Raw genomic sequence first — 19,138 nt, forward strand, 5'->3', positions numbered from 1 at the left:
ATGTTAGTGACAACTATAAGAACGATGATGGTAATAATGGAGGACTGATAACGGTGATGGTGACAAGGCTGCTGGCAGTAATGACAGTGTTAGCAAGACTGAGGGGGCGGTGGTGGCAGAACTGAAGATGTTGGCAGGAATAAGGACGTAGTGGCGGCAGAACCAAGGGTGTTGGCAGAATTGAGGACGTAAGGTTGGCAGAAATTAGTGTTGGAAGGATTGAGGACGTAGTGTTGGCAGAAATGAGTGTTGGTAGGATTGAGGACTTAGTGTTGGCAGAAATGAGTGTTGGTAGGATTGAGGACGTAGTGTTCGCAGAACTGAGGATGTTGTTGGCAGGATTGTGGACGTCGTGGTGGCAGAACTGAGGGTGTTGGCAGGATTGCGGACGTCGTGGTGGCATAATTAAAGGTAGTGGTGTCAGTGGTGGCAGCAGCTGAGGGAGGGGGTCTATCGGCTGCTGCATCATGCTGTAATTTCACCTCCCTCGGCACAGCCAGATCGTACACACTTCCCATGAAAGTTGACCCATCTGGCGTAATTATCGCAGTGTTGAATTACGGCTGCGGCAGTGTGGTGTGGTGTGCTAGGAGGTGGTGTAGTGTGACGTGGCGTGGTGTGGTGTGTTGTGTGTGGCGTGGTTTGGGCTGGTGTAGTGTGACGTGGCATGGTGTGGTGTGGGGTGGTGGGATGATGTGGTGTGGTGTGGTATATGGTGTGGTGGTGTGTGTGGTGTGGTTTTGGTGTGGTCTTGCGAGGAACGGAGCCTGGAGTGGAGTGGAGTGTAGTATAATGTATTAAGTTTAGTGGAGGCTAAATACATTGGTTCTGGTGATCGCTGGTCAGTGCATCCCTAGCCCACCCCATTACTGCACCATTACCTCGCTGTGAGAGGAGGTGGACTGATGGGGAAGGGTACGGAGCGAGAGAGAGAGAGAGAGGGGGGGGGTGGAGGAAATTGTGAGAGGAAGAGTTAAAGGCAAAATGTACTGGAATAGAACGATAACAGTTTGTTTCCTCGCCAGAGAGAAGACGAAAGGGAGAAAGTTGACAAGAAGGAATAAGGGAAAGAATAGCTAAGTTGGGAATAAAAGTGAACATGAATTCAGTGTGAGAAAAAAAGAGAATTAAAGAAATTTTATGGAAGAGACAGAGGAATAGAAGTTTATGCCCTTGTAGGGGAGAAGACAGAAGAAGTTAGAGAGAAGCATAAAAGGGAGAGGAGTAGTCGAAAAGAAAAGAGGAATTGGATATGTAAGGGAGTTAGCAAAGATTACTTATTTTTTATTTATTTATATAGTTTTCGGTGCGGGTGTGTGTGGGGGGGGGGAGAACATTAGTGTCCTTGTTCGAGATACGAGGAAAAGGAAAGGAAAGGTTGGAGATGGACGAAAAAGCAAGGGAAACTAACTAGGAAAACATAATTATGACAATTATTATTAGTAAAAGTTAAAACTAGAGGGATTTATTTTTTGCTGGATGTGGCGGTTCAGCGGTAGTGCGCCTTACTCGAGACCGAAGAGTCGTGAGTTCGCGCCGCGCCCGGGTAAGCTGCCCTGCCGGGAAGGGGAGCGCTCTCCTGTCACCTAGCTGGTTGTAGCAGCCGTGGCTCAGTGGGTCAGAGCACTCAGACCGAAGGGTCGGAGGTTGGAGTCCACCAAAGGGTCATTGGTAGACATCAGGAAAGGCATCCGGTCATTAAGTGCTACACGCTCCAAAACCAAAGTTCTCTACTTAGGGGCAACGCCTTAGCCTGTATCGAAAAAAGGGGACGGCGTAAAACTCAGAATAATAATAATTGAGAGAGAGAGAGAGAGAGAGAGAGAGAGAAATGGTGATGGCACTGGTGATGATAATGGCGATAGCAAGAGAGAGAGGTGGGGAGAGGCAAGTCTGATTTGTGGATAGGGAGAATTGAATTACCTTTTGCCTTCGATCTCTTATGTTTCTCACTATTACACCTTTATCGTGTTTCCCTCCATCGAATTCTTTCACTTCTTCCTCACAGATTTATTATCGTCCGTTTTGTCCTTGTTTGCCCATCACCGTTTTCATTCACTCGTGTCATTCCTTATCCTGGGCCTGTCTTTTCCAGCCACAGCTTAACAGAAGAATTTGTACACTGATTCTGGATATAGGTTAGGAAGCGCGTTCCCGAGGTGCAGTACTTCACCTTCATCAACAAAGGACGGATCCTGTGCAACCCTCACACGTCACCTGACACTTTTGCACTATTACCCACCATCTGTACTGTGATACGCTAGCGATATCACATTTAAATCTGGTGTAATGGCATTAACACGGGTGTTTCCATAACGTGTGTGGGGCGATTTGAAAAGCAGTGAACATGGTGACTTAATTCGGATCCATTTTTTTTTTTTTTTTTACAGGCAATAAACAGACGAAGGAAAAGCAAATTAAATAAAAGAACATTCCATGCACCAACATACAGGTACTCTCAGTTCATTAAAAAAAAAAATGTGTTACTATTGGAACTGTTGGGTGTCAGTCCTCTGACTAACACTGATATTGGTGGTGTGTGTGGGAATGCAGGTGTGGTGTTGGCCAGGTGGTCATAACCATATGGGTGTCAGTACTGTGGCTAACACTGATATTGGTGGTGTGTGTGGGAATGCAGGTGTGGTGTTGGCCAGGTGGTCATAACCATATGGTTATCAGTACTCTGGCTAACACTGATATTGGTGGTGTGTGGGAATGCAGGTGTGGTGTTGGCCAGGTGGTTATAACCATCCACTCATACGCTGATGACTCCACCCTTCACCTTTCCATTCGGTTCTCGCAACGCCCATCTCAACAGGTACTTCAACAAACAAGGGATGAGGCTATGGCACACCTAATGTCTGACTTAGCTCGTATCTCTGACTGGGGTAAAAATAATATGGTTGTTTTTAATGCATCTAAGACTCAATTCTTACACCTATCAACCCGACAAAATCTTCCACAGGTATACCCACTAATGTTTAATAATATTCAGCTTAATCCTGCACCATCCTTGAACATGCTTGGGGTTTCATTTACTCGGGACTTACCTTGGAAAGATCATATTACATCTCTTGTAAAATCTGCTTCCAAGAGATTGGGTGTGCTAAGTCGACTCCGCTATTTCTTTACCCTTGCATAATTGTTGACTCTATACAGGGGTTTTATCCGCCCCTGTGTGGAGTACAACTCTCATGTGTGGGGAGGCTCCCCACATACAGCTCTTCTCAATAGGGTGGAGTCAAAGGCTTTTCGTCTCATTAACTCTCCTCCTCTTACTGACTCCCTTCAACCTTTGTCTCTTCGCCGCACTGTTGCATCTTTATCTCTTTTCTATCGCTACTTTAATGGTCACTGCTCCTCTGAACTGTCTGCTTGCATTCCTCCACCTCTACGACGGGCGCGTAGCACCCGTCTGGCAGCAAACTCTCATGCCTTTTCTGTCCAGCTCTCTAATGCAAGAGTTAACCGTTACTCCCAGTCTTTCATTTATGCAACAGGTCAACTCTGGAACTGTCTCCCTCTGTCTGTATTTCCTGCTGCCTATGATCTCCAGTCTTTCAAACGCAGTGTGTCCGGGCATCTCAAAATGATCGGATCTTGAATTTGGCTTTCTATTGTATTTTGTTTTTCTCTTGGAGGGAACTGTTACTGCGGGCTCATGGCCTTTGGTTCCTTCTTCCTCGCATAAAAAAAAATAATAAAAATAAATAAATATGGGTGTCAGTACTGTGGCTAACACTGATATTGGTGGTGTGTGGGAATGCAGGTGTGGTGTTGGCCAGGTGGTTATAACCATATGGGTGTCAGTACTCTGGCTAACACTGATATTGGTGGTGTGTGGGAATGCAGGTGATGTTGGCCAGGTGGTTATAACCATATGGGTGTCAGTACTCTGGCTAACACTGATATTGGTGGTGTGTGGGAATGCAGGTGATGTTGGCCAGGTGGTTATAACCATATGGGTGTCAGTACTCTGGCTAACACTGATATTGGTGGTGTGTGGGAATGCAGGTGATGTTGGCCAGGTGGTTATAACCATATGGGTGTCAGTACTCTGGCTAACACTGATATTGGTGGTGTGTGTGGGAATGCAGGTGTGGTGTTGGCCAGGTGGTCGGGGTCACAGTCGTATTTTGGAGTGACTGTCATTGTTAAAGCCGTTGTGTGGGATATATGGCTACCTACTTGGTGTGGGTGTACGGTAATGGTAACGGGATACCAACATACCATACCACCCCATACCATACCACCCTACCCTACCCTACCCTACCCTACCCTGCCATACCATACCCTTCTATACCATACCATACCACACCACGCCACACCTCACCACGCCACGCCACGCCACGCCACGCCACACCACACCACACCACACCACACCACACCACACCACAACAGACCTTACCAAATCATTCCATACTGTTCCACACCACACCACGCACACACTTCCACTCCACAGATCCTCTCTCGTCACCTCATTCCCACACCTCATGTCACCACACACGCTGTCCAGCCCCCATCCCACCCTACACTGTCTGACTTACCCCTTCCCTCACTTCCACACCTCCATTACCTTACCTTCAGTACTCCTCCACCTCACCTCATGTCACCTTCACTCCTCCCTCACTTCACATTCACATTTTGTGTCATCTCCATTCCTCCCTCCCCTCTCTTCCACACCTCATGTCACTTCCACTCCTAACTTACACCACTTCGACAACTCATGTCACCTCCACTCCTCCCACACCTCACTTCCACACCTCATGTCCACTCCTCCCTAATCATACTTTCACACTTTGTCACCTCTACCCCTTCATCTCACTTTCACACATGTAACTTTCCTTCCTCCCTCACCCTGCTTCACAGATTCATTCGCTCCTCCGTCACCTTGTGTCTTCACATCTCTTTCATGCACACAACTTTTCCTATCCCGTCCCGGGGACACAATTACCCCCTCACCTTACCTCCGCACCTCACATCACCTCCGCACACGCTGTCTAGTCACTTGAAACCCACAGAAGGACAATGAGAAGTAGACCATCAACGTGGTGGAGAGATAAGGATGGAGTGTATGAGGGAGTATAGTAGGAGGGACAGTTACTGAGTAAGAGACAAAATCCTGGAGATAATTTTGCCGAAGTTACCCCTCCCTCCCCACAGGATGTGGCAATGATCAATAGACAAAGATAGCTAGCTAGCTAGATAGATGGGTAGATAGATAGACAGATAAGGAAAATTTGAAGCAGATTTTAAAGCACTGTCTTTAAGATAGATACAAGCAAAGTCGATACGATTCCATATACTATAACAGACCTATTTATACACAGTCATATATACCAAAAAAGTAGGTTAATAAGTTAATAATGATATAAATTAGCCTATAAACCATCCACTATTCGGTATTAAGAGGTAAGATATGGTAATTGGATCGGGGTCAGGTGGTGGTAAATATCGAGTGTCAATACCTAACACGTGATGATCATAACAGTTTCCCCCCAACCACTCTGATCCCATACCCTTACCTCACTATCAACCTTACCCGCACCCTCTCACCCACACCCTTACCTCACTCTCAACCTTACCCTTACCCTCTCACCCTCACCCTTACCTCACTCTCAACCTTACCCTTACCCTTTCACCCGCACCCTTACCTCACTCTCAACCTTACCCTTACCCTCTCACCCGCACCCTTACCTCACTCTCAACCTTACCCTTACCCTCTCACCCGCACCCTTACCTCACTCTCAGCCTTACCCTTACCCTTACCCTTTCTCTCATCCCCACCCATACCTCACTGTCAACCTTACCCTTACCCTCTCTGTCACCGTCACCCTTACCCTTACCCTCCCACTCACCCCCACCCTTACCGCACACTCACCCACACCCACACCCTTATCTTCTCTCTTATCCGCTCCCTTACCTTCTCTCTAACCTTCACCCTTACCCTCCTTCTCACCCCGCACCCTCACCCCTCTTCTCACTCCCACCCTCGCCCCCTCTCTCACCTGCTCTCTCACCTGCATTATTGCCCCTTCTCTCACTCGCACCCTCGCCCCCTCTTTCACCATCATCCTTACCCCTTCTTTCACCTGCTTTCTTACCCCCTCTCACCTTCACCCTTACCCTCTTTTTCATCCCCATTCTCACCACCCCCACCCTCACCCCCATTCTCACCCCAACCCTCACCCCCTCTCTCACCCGCTCCCATATCCCCTCTCTCACCCGCTCCTTACCCACTCTCTCACCCCCACTCACCCTCACTCTCACCTTCACCCTTGCCCTCTCTTTCACCTTCACCCTTGCCCTCTCTTTCACCTTCACCCTTACCCTCTCTTTCACCTTCACCCTTACCCTCTCTCTCACCTTCACCCTTGCCCTCTTTCTCACCCCCACCCTCACTCCCTCTCTCACCCGCTCCCTCACCCCTTCTCTCACCCGCACTCTTGCCCCCTCTCTCACCCGTACCCTTATCCCTCTCTCTCCCGTACCCTTACCCCCTCTCTCACCCGTACCCTTACCTCCTCTCACACTTCTCCCTCACCCCCTCACTCACTTCATCTCATCCCCCTTCCTCACTTCCCTTTATCATCCCCCTTTCCTCTCGTCAGCCCTTCCTCCACACCTCTCCCGCTCTTCCCTTATTCTCCATATCTTAAATTAATTCCTCCTCCTTCTTTCTTCCTCTCTCCTTCAGTCTCGTTATCTCATGTTCCCTCCTTCTTTCCTCCTCTCTTTTCCCTCACTCTTCCAAACCTCTCCGTCCCTCACCTCTTTCTTTCATTTCACCTTCTTTAACTGTTTTTCCTTCTTGTACTTCTCTCATTCGCTCAGCTATCACTCTACTTCCTTCTTCCTTCTTTTCTGCTTTGCTATCCATGTCATTGACTCGTAGATCAGGTACGGTATCTTAATTTAACCTGCCCTATAACAAACAACCACGAAAGGACCAATAACCCTCTTGTGGTTTCCTTTATACTCTTTCCCTCGCCTCTCCATCCCTCGTCTGTCCAACCTTCTCCTCTCCATCCCTCACCTCTCCAACCCTCTCCTCTCCTTCCCTCACTCCATCTTCTGTCACCTCTTCATTCCCCACTTATGCTTTCCTCCCAGGTCATATGGATTCCCTCCTCATTTATATTCTCCTTTCAGCCACCCTGCTCATAACATCCGCCGTTCTCCTTCACTACTGAAAAGAACTTCCCCATCCCCCATCCAATTTCCATCCACTTTATTCGCCATTGTTTTCAGTTCATCCATAATCTCCCCGACTCAGCACTTTCTTACATCTTAGTTCTGTTCGTCGTTAGCCAGTATTTTTTTTTTTTACCTTCTCTTTCTTTCTTTTTTAATTTATCACTTTTATTATCACACTAATTCTGGTTTATAGTACTTAACTTTCTTTTTATGTTTGCTCATGCCCGCCTACTCTGCCATCCCCTTAACAAGCCATCCAACCTTTATCCCTTTCACTTCGTGCTCGGTCTTGGCGATTTTATTCGTCTCAGATTTTTTTTTTTTTTTTTTCAAAATGAAGTGGTTAGATATAGGCCTCACTGACATCTGCAATACCAGAGCACATGCCTACTTTCTCCTGACCATGTGTACAACAGCTGTTTCAGTTTGAAAGTGACTAGAATAGTGTGTGTGGGTAAGGTGGAGGGGCAGAGGAGGAGGAGAAGGAGGAGACCAAGTTACGGCTAAGACATGGAGTGGAAATAAATATGAAACTATTGGTTGTAAATTGGAGGGAGGGCAGCCAAATGGCAGAGGACAGGGCGACGTGGAGACGAATTGTTTGTGGTCGGTCCTTAAGGAATTGAGGTGTTTGGCGATAGTTAGATACCGGTATATAGATTAACCTATCAACCCACCTACCTAGAATTTACTCTTTGCAGTCTGCCCTACATCATCATAAAGTCGTATTCTCGTAGTATTAAACCTGAGGTCATAAAGGGAGAACACAAACATCCAAGCTTTGACATCGTCATTTTAACACATGATGGAAAATGAAAGTTTCGCCATTGTGGTTCGTTGCAGGCTTCGTTAAGTAGAGTGAGATGCAGTCCACCAATTACTTATCCACACAAGGGTTATAAAATTGACCGTCAGAAATCAGGGGCTTGCCTACACTTTCGCGTTCACAGTTTAAAGAATACTGCAAATACTTTTTACTGTATCTTTCATTATTATTTCCTTCAGTCCTATGTTCTTTATCTCTCGAAATTCCTTTCACAGAATACACCGATTCCCTCACTCACACAGCCTCTCTGACACAAATATCCACATTCGCCTCTCACTCCACACTTCCTAAGCCTGCCGTACTGTTGCCGTGCGTGAAGCATTGGGTGGGGGCTGTTTACTTCCCCAGTGACAGTGGTGTTTCTCGGCCCTACGGATCATTTGCCATTTAGGCCCCGTAAAACATGAACCTGGATAGTATCTGCCCACCCATGTCAGGCGTGTGCATGCCGCCCGCTACAGACTTGTGTATATTCTTACAGTACATTGTAATTATTAGGTTTCTTGCTTTCGATTCAGTTTTCTCCACTTTGTATTTACTTTTCGCCTTATTTGCTAATCCCATTTTTGGTATGCTATTGGCGCGTACTTTTCCGCGTTCAGCAGAAGTCCCTCACTTTTCTCTCTTTCCTCCATTACTTTCATATTCCATCACCGTTGCCCTCTTCCTTACCACATTCTCCAATTCCTTCCTTTTTCCCCCCTCTACCCTCTTGGTTACAAGTACTGTAGTTTTTCTTTTCCTTCACCTTACTTTTCCCTCATCCGTTGTTCGTCCCTTTTCCCCTTAGGCTGTCTCAAATTTCCCAGAGTTTTCCTCAGCCTCGTCTCTTCATTCTTGCCAGCAGCCACTCCTCATTTTTGTTGTCTTTCCCCGCACTTTTTACGCATCATTCCTTCTTCTTCCCTCTTCCTCTTCTTGTTTTTCCCTACTTCCCTTCTTTTTCCCATCTCTCGGTCCTCTCTCATTCATCCTGTTATTTTCTCCACTTCTTCCTTTCTCCCTTACTTCGGCACCGAGTTTCCTTCTCTTGTTTCTTTTTTCGCACAGTTCCCTTTTTTTCTCACCTTTTTCTCCTTCATCCCATTTTTCCCTCATCCTTCCCCCTCCGTCACATAGCCATACTTCTATCCTTCCCCATATCGTTTCTTGCCATTCCTTTAACCCATCTTCACTTTTTCATTTTCATTCCTGACAATATCCCCATTCTCTTATTCCCTTTTCCATTCATCTTTTTTTTTTTTTTTTTTTTTTCGCTCGTCCCGTCAACCCATACTTCCCTGTTTTCTTTCTTTTCTCCCCCTCCATTCTTTTCCCCTCCATCCCTCTCTCCCTCACCTGTATCCTCATCTTTGTTCCTCTTCCCCTCCATCTCTCACCTCCTCTCCTTTCTTCTCCTCCATTTCCTCTTTTCCCCACTTTCCCTCTCTCCCCTTCCTTTTCCTCAGTCTCCTTCCAGTTCTCCGTCACTCTCCGTCATGCCGGCTCCTATCTCCTATAGCTTCGACTTTTGAATGACTGGGTTATCATGGCCTCTGTAAGGTTTTAACACACAATTACAGTACTTTTGTTACACACACACACACACACATACACACACACACACACGATCAAAAAGGGTAGAAGACAGTAGGATGGGGGAGATTTTTTCTTGCATGTGAAATCTTTTTCAGTTCCTCCAATTTTTATTTCGTTCTCTGGAACTGCCGCTCTCTGTCCTGCCTCTGTTTTCAAAGGTTTGGCTCCCACGCAGCCTTCGTGAAAGAGAGGCTTTGTTACTTGTTAATTGTTTTTATAGATTTATAGTCCCACACCCAGACAGGCAACTCTGCTGCCTCTGTTGATTTGAAACGTTTTGTTGTTGCCTATATGTATGTTTTGGTGTTTGCGTCTTAAAGGAACGGACCCATTCTAGTATAAGTTATATATATATATTGTTACATAGCCTATGATTTCATCATCCTTTGTGTAATTTTAACGCACAGTTGCTGCATGTTTGATCACGAGCGTGTTCTGCCTCAGTCCCCCCCTTCTACCGTTATAGTAGAGTAAGTCGTTCTCTCTGTTATTCAGAGCGGGATTTTCAGCTTTTTGTCCCCATGGCTTCATTTGCGCGTCCTTCTCACAAGTTGTATCAAGCTCTCCTGGCTCCTATATAATGAGCTCAGTCTCTGCATCATTGCCACTTAGATCTGCTCCTCATTTTGTTCACATCTCTGTCCTCCCCTGTACAGATATTATTATTGTGAGTGCTCAAGAAATCTCCAAACATCTAGCAGCTGTGTGTAATTTTAGTATAAGTGTTATTGCATTTTTTCTTGTACTGTGTAGCATAAGGTTAATTCTTAGGCCTAGTGAGGTTTTTGATTAATGTTGGGTTATGTCAGTCATTTTTGATAATCGTTTGTATCTGTAATAATTTATCTGGCATTCACTGAGTATTATCTGGTATCTCATTTTATCAGGGCTGACTTAGATAAATTTACTCTTGCTAATTTCGTGTTAATAGAGGCTATTGCAGTTAACCATATATTTAACCTGTTTATTTGCCATTACATTATCCTTATGAGTCCTGAATGTTTTGTTGTTAGTTTGAGCATTAAACTTTAACTTGTAATTTTACCTAACTCTTTTGTTTTGAACCTGGAACTTTACGGGACAGTAGTGACTCTTAGTATTCTCACTATAGTGTACGTTATCTTTCTCTGTTCCGTAACATAAATTTGGCGACCTCGCCAGGATATTCAGGATATTATCATAAGGATATTGCTTGATATTTTGTGACTGTGATTTATTCATGATGTCTACTATTACTACACTTGATGAAGCCAAAGATTTTTTGTCAAATGTGCAAACAGTGTTGGACGTAGAAAACAGAACAAAGAATGAACTTAAGCTTGTTGCTCAACAATTGGGAATTGCTGTTCGCTCTCATCATTCTAAAGATCAAATTGTTGACATGATTAATGAAAGCTTGGTTAATGTAACTCCTCCAGATGAGCAAACGCAGATTGAATTAGCTAAGTTACAGCTAGCCCTGCAGGAGGCTAAGGCTAAGGAGGCGGAGGCCCGTTCTAAGGAGGCTGAGGCACAAGTTGAAATTGCTAGGATTCAGGCAGACCATGAGTATCGCATGAAACAAGGTGGAACTGGATCATCTAGCTCTGATGATTTTGATGTGGCTAAAAATGTTAAACTTGTCCCTCCTTTTAATGAATCTGATTTAACAAAGTATTTTCAGTTGTTTGAGAGGGTAGCTATAGGTTTTAATTGGCCAAAAAAGTATTGGCCAGTACTCCTTCAAACTGTTCTCACCGGTAAAGCTCAAGTAACTTATGCATCTTTGCCTCAGGATCAATCTGATAATTATGATGTAGTTAAGAGCTTGATTCTTAAGGCCTATGAGCTTGTTCCTGAAGCTTATAGAATAGTAAAATTTAGGACAACTTACAAGCAAGATAAGCAGTCCCATGTTGAGTATGCAAAAATCAAAGAAGATCTGTTAGAGCAGTGGTTAAATTCTAAGAATGTGGAATCTGATTTTGGTAAATTTAAGCAGATGATTTTGCTGGAGGACTTCAAGAGGTGTATCTATAAAGATGTAAGCCTATATCTTGATGAGAAAAGAATAGATAATTTGTCTGATGCTGCAGTTTTAGCTGATGAGTATGTTCTCACTCACAAGAGATATTCTAGAGAAAAAGGGAAAGCTGAGAGTAAGTACGTTGCCTCTACTCAGAGTACAGGTAACAGGAAAGAGAATAAAGATGATGTTTCTCAGGAAGTAAATACCAGCTTCACCTCTAGATTTCAGAAAAGTAAATGTACTTATTGTAGTAAGCTTGGTCGTACTACGGAGAGATGTTTCAGGAGACAGCGTGATGTGAACAAAAAGGAGTCTTTAAATATTCAGTCAATTGATCTAGTGTCCACTCTTGAGAGTTCCCAGAATTCTTTAACTGAGTTAACTGAACCTGCTTTGAGGGGTAATTTAAATTCTCATGATGGAGCTCCTCTTTTGAGCAGTAACGTGGGTGACACTCTCAAGAGTTCATGTGCTTATTTCCTGTCTGATGGTTTTGTCAGTCCTCTGGACAGTAATGACAGGAAATCAGTTAAAATATATCGTGATACAGGTGCTTGCCAATCCCTTATGCTGACCAGTGTTCTAGGCTCTAATGTTAATTCCTCTGATGAAACTGTAATCTTACAAGGTGTAGGGAATAATTACTTCTTTGTCCCTCTGTGCAGAGTGAATTTAGAGTCTGGTTTTGTTAATGGTTCCGTTATGGTTGGGTTGGTTGAGGCACTCCCAATGTCAGGTGTAACTTTCTTACTTGGAAATGATATTGGTGGAAGTCAAGTGTGTCCAGCTCCTCAGTTGTCTAGTGAGCCAGTGGCTGCGTCCCAGGATTGTGATGTCCCTGATGTGTTCCCTGCATGTGCTGTCACTAGGGCTAAGTCTAAAGTTACTGGTGATTTAGAGGATAATGATGGTGATGATGTTATCCTAGCTGACACTTTTCTTGCTAATTTGAACCACTCACCAGATGAGGCAGTACCCCGTAGTGTTGATAACTTGTCTCGTCAAGAGTTGGTTGAGTTGCAGGTTGCTGACCCTGAGTTGAAAGGTCTAGCTAACTCTGCTTACAGTGAAGAGTCGGCCGGTGTATCTACTTGTTATTATGTAAAGTCAGGAGTACTTATGAGGAAGTGGAGACCCCCAACAGCATCAGCCGACTGTGAATGGGAGGTTGTACATCAAGTTGTCATCCCTCGTGTTTGTAGGCAGGATATCATTCGAGTGGCTCATGATACCAGTTTGGCAGGACACCTTGGAGTGAGGAAGACTGTGGCACGCATTTTGAAACACTTCTACTGGCCAGGTATCTTCAGGGATGTTTCCTGGTATTGTAAGTCTTGTCACACCTGTCAAGTTGTGGGGAAGTGTAATCAGACCGAAAAGGTTGCACCTCTAGTTCCCATTCCTCCTTTTGAGGCGCCTTTCACCCGTGTGTTGGTGGATATTGTGGGCCCTCTTCCTAAGACTTCTTCAGGATTTTCTTATGTGTTGACCATGATTGATATGGCTACTCGTTATCCTGAAGCCATTCCACTTAGAAACATCTCAGCAAAGAACGTGGTTAAGGAAATGCTAGGGTTCTTCACAAAGTTTGGTCTGCCCAAGGAGGTACAGTCAGACCGGGGAAGTAATTTCATGTCGAATGTTTTCAAGCAGTCTCTGAAAGAGTTGGGCATCACCCAGATCACGTCTTCAGCTTACCATCCCCAGACCCAAGGAGCGTTGGAGAGATATCATCAAACGCTCAAATCGATGCTCAAGAAATACTGTTTGGAACATCAGAAAGACTGGGATAAAGGTCTTCCATTCGTTGTGTTTGCCGCAAGAGAATCTCCAAATGAATCACTGGGCTTCTCACCTTTTGAACTACTGTTTGGCCATGAAGTAAGAGGACCCCTTAAGTTACTCAAGGAATGCTGGCTGTCGGAGGAAGATGACGTCAACCTGCTGGAGTATGTGATGAAGTTCAAAGAACGGCTGTCCACTGTTTTACAGCTGGCGAGAGAGAATTTAGGAGCTGCTCAGGAGAAGATGAAGACTTGGTATGATAAGAAGTCCAGGTTACGCCACTTTCAGCCAGGAGATCAGGTTTTGATTCTGCTACCAGTTCATGGGCAACCTCTTCAAGCCAAGTTTAGTGGCCCTTATTTCGTGGAGAAGAAACTCAGTGATGTCAACTATGTCATCGCCACACCAGATCGTAGAAAGAGCAAGCAACTATGTCACATCAACATGCTAAAGTTATATCACAGGCGGGACGAAAATAATCTAGTCTGCACTGTAGCTGTTCCACCCGAGTCTGCAAGTGAAGCTCTCCCTTGCAGTATGAGCCTGAGTGATAGTTTGGGGAAGAATCCTGATATCACGAATGATCTCCAGACTAAGCTTTCTCATCTAGCTCCCAAGGAAAGGCAGGAGTTTTCGGCATTACTGCAGGAGTACCCGCAAGTGTTCCGTGCCACTCCAGGAAGAACCACTGTGTTGATGCATGATGTCGATGTTGGAGACGCAAAGCCAATTAAATTGCCTCCTTACCGTGTGAACCCAGTGAAAGTTCCTCTCATCCAGAAGGAGCTTGGGTACCTGTTGGACCACAAGATGATTGAGCCCTGTCAGAGCGAGTGGAGTTCTCCTGTCTTTCTGGTCCCTAAGCCAGGGGGGTCACAGAGGCTTTGCATCGACTACAGGTGTGTTAATCAGATAACCAAAACAGACACTTACCCTCTCCCTCGCGTGGAAGATTGCATTGACAAGATCGGAAAGGCTAGGTACATAAGTGAGTTTGATTTGTTAAAGGGATACTGGCAAGTGCCTATGACTGAACGTGCTAGGGAGATCTCATGTTTTGTAACACTAGGAAAGACTTTTGCATGTTCTGTAATGCCAGATACAGATTGTTTTAGAGTAATAAGAAATTTCCTTTGTAAATTTCATTTTTCTTTGTGGGGAGGTGTTACATAGCCTATGATTTCATCATCCTTTGTGTAATTTTAACGCACAGTTGCTGCATGTTTGATCACGAGCGTGTTCTGCCTCAGTCCCCCCCTTCTACCGTTATAGTAGAGTAAGTCGTTCTCTCTGTTATTCAGAGCGGGATTTTCAGCTTTTTGTCCCCATGGCTTCATTTGCGCGTCTTTCTTACAAGTTGTATCAAGCTCTCCTGGCTCCTATATAATGAGCTCAGTCTCTGCATCATTGCCACTTAGATCTGCTCCTCATTTTGTTCACATCTCTGTCCTCCCCTGTACAGATATTATTATTGTGAGTGCTCAAGAAATCTCCAAACATCTAGCAGCTGTGTGTAATTTTAGTATAAGTGTTATTGCATTTTTTCTTGTACTGTGTAGCATAAGGTTAATTCTTAGGCCTAGTGAGGTTTTTGATTAATGTTGGGTTATGTCAGTCATTTTTGATAATCGTTTATCTGTAATAATTTATCTGGCATTCACTGAGCATTATCTGGTATCTCATTTTATCAGGGCTGACTTAGATAAATTTACTCTTGCTAATTTCGTGTTAATAGAGGCTATTGCAGTTAACCATATATTTAACCTGTTTATTTGCCATTACATTATCCTTATGAGTCCTGAATGTTTTGTTGTTAGTTTGAGCATTAAACTTTAACTTGTAATTTTACCTAACTCTTTTGTTTTGAACCTGGAACTTTACGGGACAGTAGTGACTCTTAGTATTCTCACTATAGTGTACGTTATCTTTCTCTGTTCCGCAACTATATATATATATATATATATATATATATATATATATATATATATATATGTGTGTGTGTGTGTGTGTGTGTGTGTGTGTGTGTGTGTGTGTATACGGTACTGTTACTGACGCTAGCAATTGGGCATTTGTTGCACACATAGCAAAGAAAAGACCCTTGTTATTGTATGCAATTTTTAGACATATATGGAACTTGATAACCGAGGTTGTCATCATTCGTATTACTTAGCAGCAGCACAGATTGTAGAGAGAGAGGTTGTATTACTAAAAAAAATACGTTCCGAGAAAAGTTGTTTGCTAAAAGTAACTGTAAGGTATTAGGGAACATGTTATACACTGCATCTATGATGTGGAGGGTTAATTTATGACTGTGTTGTAGGAGTAAGGGACTTAGCATAGCGGCTGCAAGAGTACTGCATGTAGGCTAATAGATGAATAGATGTTTTCCTTTTTTAATTAACAGCAATGGCGGAAACTCATAAGGCGGCCGCTGAGTGGGGGTAGGGATGGGGGTGAGAGGCTGGGGAGATTGTGGGAGGACGGAGTGGGCGGGGAGAAGAAGAGAGTAGATGGGAAGAATGGGTTAAGAGAGTAAGAATGTGAGTTGGAAGAAGAATGTAGTTGGGGGGTACGTTGAGAGAGGAGGAAAGCGTACGAGTGGACTGGGAGGCGAGTGTGGGAAGACTGAATGTGAAATGGAAGGGAAGTGTGTGAGCAGAGTGGATAGGCAGAGTTAGAAAATGGGTGGGGAGGAAAGAGAGGGTGAGGAGGTGGGGGAATCAGGACTTACAGTGGATAGGAAGTGTAAGAAGAATGAATGGGAAGGAAGAGAGTGAGTGTAGAGAGTGGCCGGGTGGAAAAAGGATGTACAGTGGGTGGGGAGACAAATTTTATTCGTTTGGACGTGATGAGAGAGACAGACAGACAGACAGACAGAGCAAAATGAGGGAGGTTGGAGACAAGGGTGAGAAGGAGAGGGAGTACAAAGGAGTAGGAATTTAGGGGAACAGTGGCACAACTACGTGTTAGTGTTTTTTTTTTTTTTTTTTTTTTTTTTTTTTTTTTTTTTTGAGGGTGTTTTTTGCTGAAGAGACGATCGCTGCGGTGTCTGTTCTGTAAGAGTGTGTGTGTGTGTGTGTGTGTATGTGTGTGTGTGTGTGTGTGTGTAGGTTTTGTTCAATCAGTTTGAGAAGGATAAGAAATCAGTAAAGTCTGGCCGACCCACTATGACCAACAGCCGAGGCAGGAAAGAAAAAGCTGGAAAACTGGAGAGAAGAAAGTTTAACATCAAGACACCAGAAAGATGAGAGATGGGTGAGGTGTGGAAGGGAAGAAGGTGAGAATTGGGAGGGAGATGAGGAAAAGTGAGGCGAGAGAAGGCGAGAGAGGAGATGTAGAGAGTAAGAGGAGAGAGAAGGAGGGAAGAGTAAGAGAAAAGAGAGTGTGCCAAGGAAGGTAAGCAGAATAGAGAGAGGAGAGTTAAAGAAAATTAAGATTTAGGCACCGTAACTGTTGAATAAGAAAAGGGAGGCGAGGTGAATGGAAAGAGAATATGGCAAGATAAAAAAAAAAAGGAGTGAAAGATACTTAAGAAAGTATTATAGTACTTTGAGAATGGGTAGAAAAGGAGAGAGAGAGAGAGAGGTGGGGGAGATTACGTAAAAGGCAAATATATACCACAAAAGAAGGAAAGAGTCATCAGTTAAAGGCAGGGCAATGGGGCAAAGAAAAAAGATTAAGGAAAGCAAAACAAGACTCGGAAGTGCTTAAATTTTGTGAAGATAATGGCGTGTGTTAACAGGGAGAGAGAGAGAGAGAGAGATGGCCGTGAGGTGGTGACGATGTGGACGATAATGGCAAAGGTGATGAGCACGAGGGGGAGAGGACGAACCCACTGACTGAGAGAGACGATAATGGTGTGTGTGTGTGTATGTGTGTGTGTGTAATTACAGTATAGGCCCCTGACCTGTATAAACCTGAATTTAACAACTCTCTCTCTCTCTCTCTCTCTCTCTCTCTCTCTCTCTCTCTCTCTCTCTCTCTCTCACTAAATCATTAATATTTTTTATGACCACTCGTATTTCACCGCAGTTTATGTAGGAGACAACTTTAGCCTCTTCAGTCCGATGATTTATTGTATTTTTCATTACTAGCTCCAGTCACTTTTATTTGATTTACATATTTTCCGAGCTGGCAAGAGAGAGAGAGAGAGAGAGAGAACCCTCCCCACCCGTTTCCTTATCTTCACAACTCTTTTAATCTGCTTCCAAAGCTGCCGTGAATTATGACACCTTTGTGCCTCACTTCCTTGCTCCAGAATCTGGCAGCCTGAGCGATAACTTGACACGCCACACCACACGATATCGCTCTCGCCCGTTATTGCTCCCTCAGGTTGATCAAATTTCAATTTTGTTTTCCTTTTGTCTGTCCCGCTTTTTGATGGGTTTCTTTCCCATTCACATTTTTATTACTGTACCTCGAAAGTGTGAAACAGTCTCTCTCTCTCTCTCTTTACATTACTATTTACACCCCTGGTGCACAGTTGGGTGCTTGCTGTATTGTTTTGCTTGGTGAGCGTACATGCGCTCGCGCGCACGTGTAATCTATGTGAGCAAAATTACTCGACAGTTTGGGTTGAGGGTCAGCTAAGGGATTGACCTATCACTTTTGAGAACAGTAGGTCAGATTTAGTGGTAGTGTCAGTTTTCACTTTGTTCCTTCCGATGACTACACAAACTTTTCACTCATAAACAAGGTTATTCTAGTTTAACCCTGCACTTCTGAAGCTTCGTTAAAAGCTTTCCACCCCTACGTGAAGCACTGGGTGGCAGCGAGTCACTTCTTCATTGACAGAAAGTGGTGTTACTTGACCCTGTGGATCAGTTGGCCTTCAGGACCCGTAATATACAGTTTGGATGTGTATAGTATGTAGACCTGCCGCCATTTGCCAGGTTTTTGCAGGACCCACCTCAGGCTGTTGAGTATACCGTACATAGGATCCAGGTATATACAGCCTGCAGTTGAATATCTTTAGATAGCTTAGTCTCTCCTTTGGATAGAAATTAGGTTCCATTGCCTCTGGTAATGATTTCACCCTCCAGTTTCACACACACACACACACACACACACACACACACACACACACACACCACTTGAATGGATACGAAGTAGCATACAATGACCACTGGATTAAGTTATTGGTAACTAAGCCGTACGCCCTTGCCATCGTTCCTTTAACGGTCTGGTTGGCAGGACACAGGTACTCGATCCACAAACGCACTTGTCGTAGTATTCTTTCAACCCCCAAACCATTTCCCTTAAACCATTTTATTAAACTCAGAGAAGACCTCTGTCAGGCTGAAAGGGTTGGGTGAAATTTATATTAACCCTTTCACTACCTAGACATTTTTTTCATTTTGTTTTTGCTACGGCCAGAGTATGTTCACGTCAGAAAAGAAAAGGAAACTTTTGTGCAGTAAAGGATATGAAGTGAAATTGACTATAATTCATTGACATTTGGTGTTTTCATACAGGTGAATGTAGTCGTCGCGCGGTAGGAAGCATAAAACATTAAAGATACTGGGGTTGGAACTGGATACAAACGACAATTCTCTAGTTATTTTGATGCATTAGGTACGTGCTGAAATCGTTCCAACCTTGCTAACTTCGGAGTGGATACAGACGACAACAGTTCTCTGATTATTTTGATGCATCAGGTACGTACTGAAATCGTTCCAACCTTGTTATCTATGGACCCATCGTCCCAACGTCTTGTTCTGTTCTCCACCACGTCTCCTTCAACC

The sequence above is a fragment of the Coenobita brevimanus genome, chromosome 84 (genome assembly GCF_032717465.1).
Source record: "Coenobita brevimanus isolate Jiangsu-jjx chromosome 84, ASM3271746v2, whole genome shotgun sequence".
NCBI classification, from domain to species: Eukaryota; Metazoa; Arthropoda; class Malacostraca; order Decapoda; family Coenobitidae; genus Coenobita; species Coenobita brevimanus.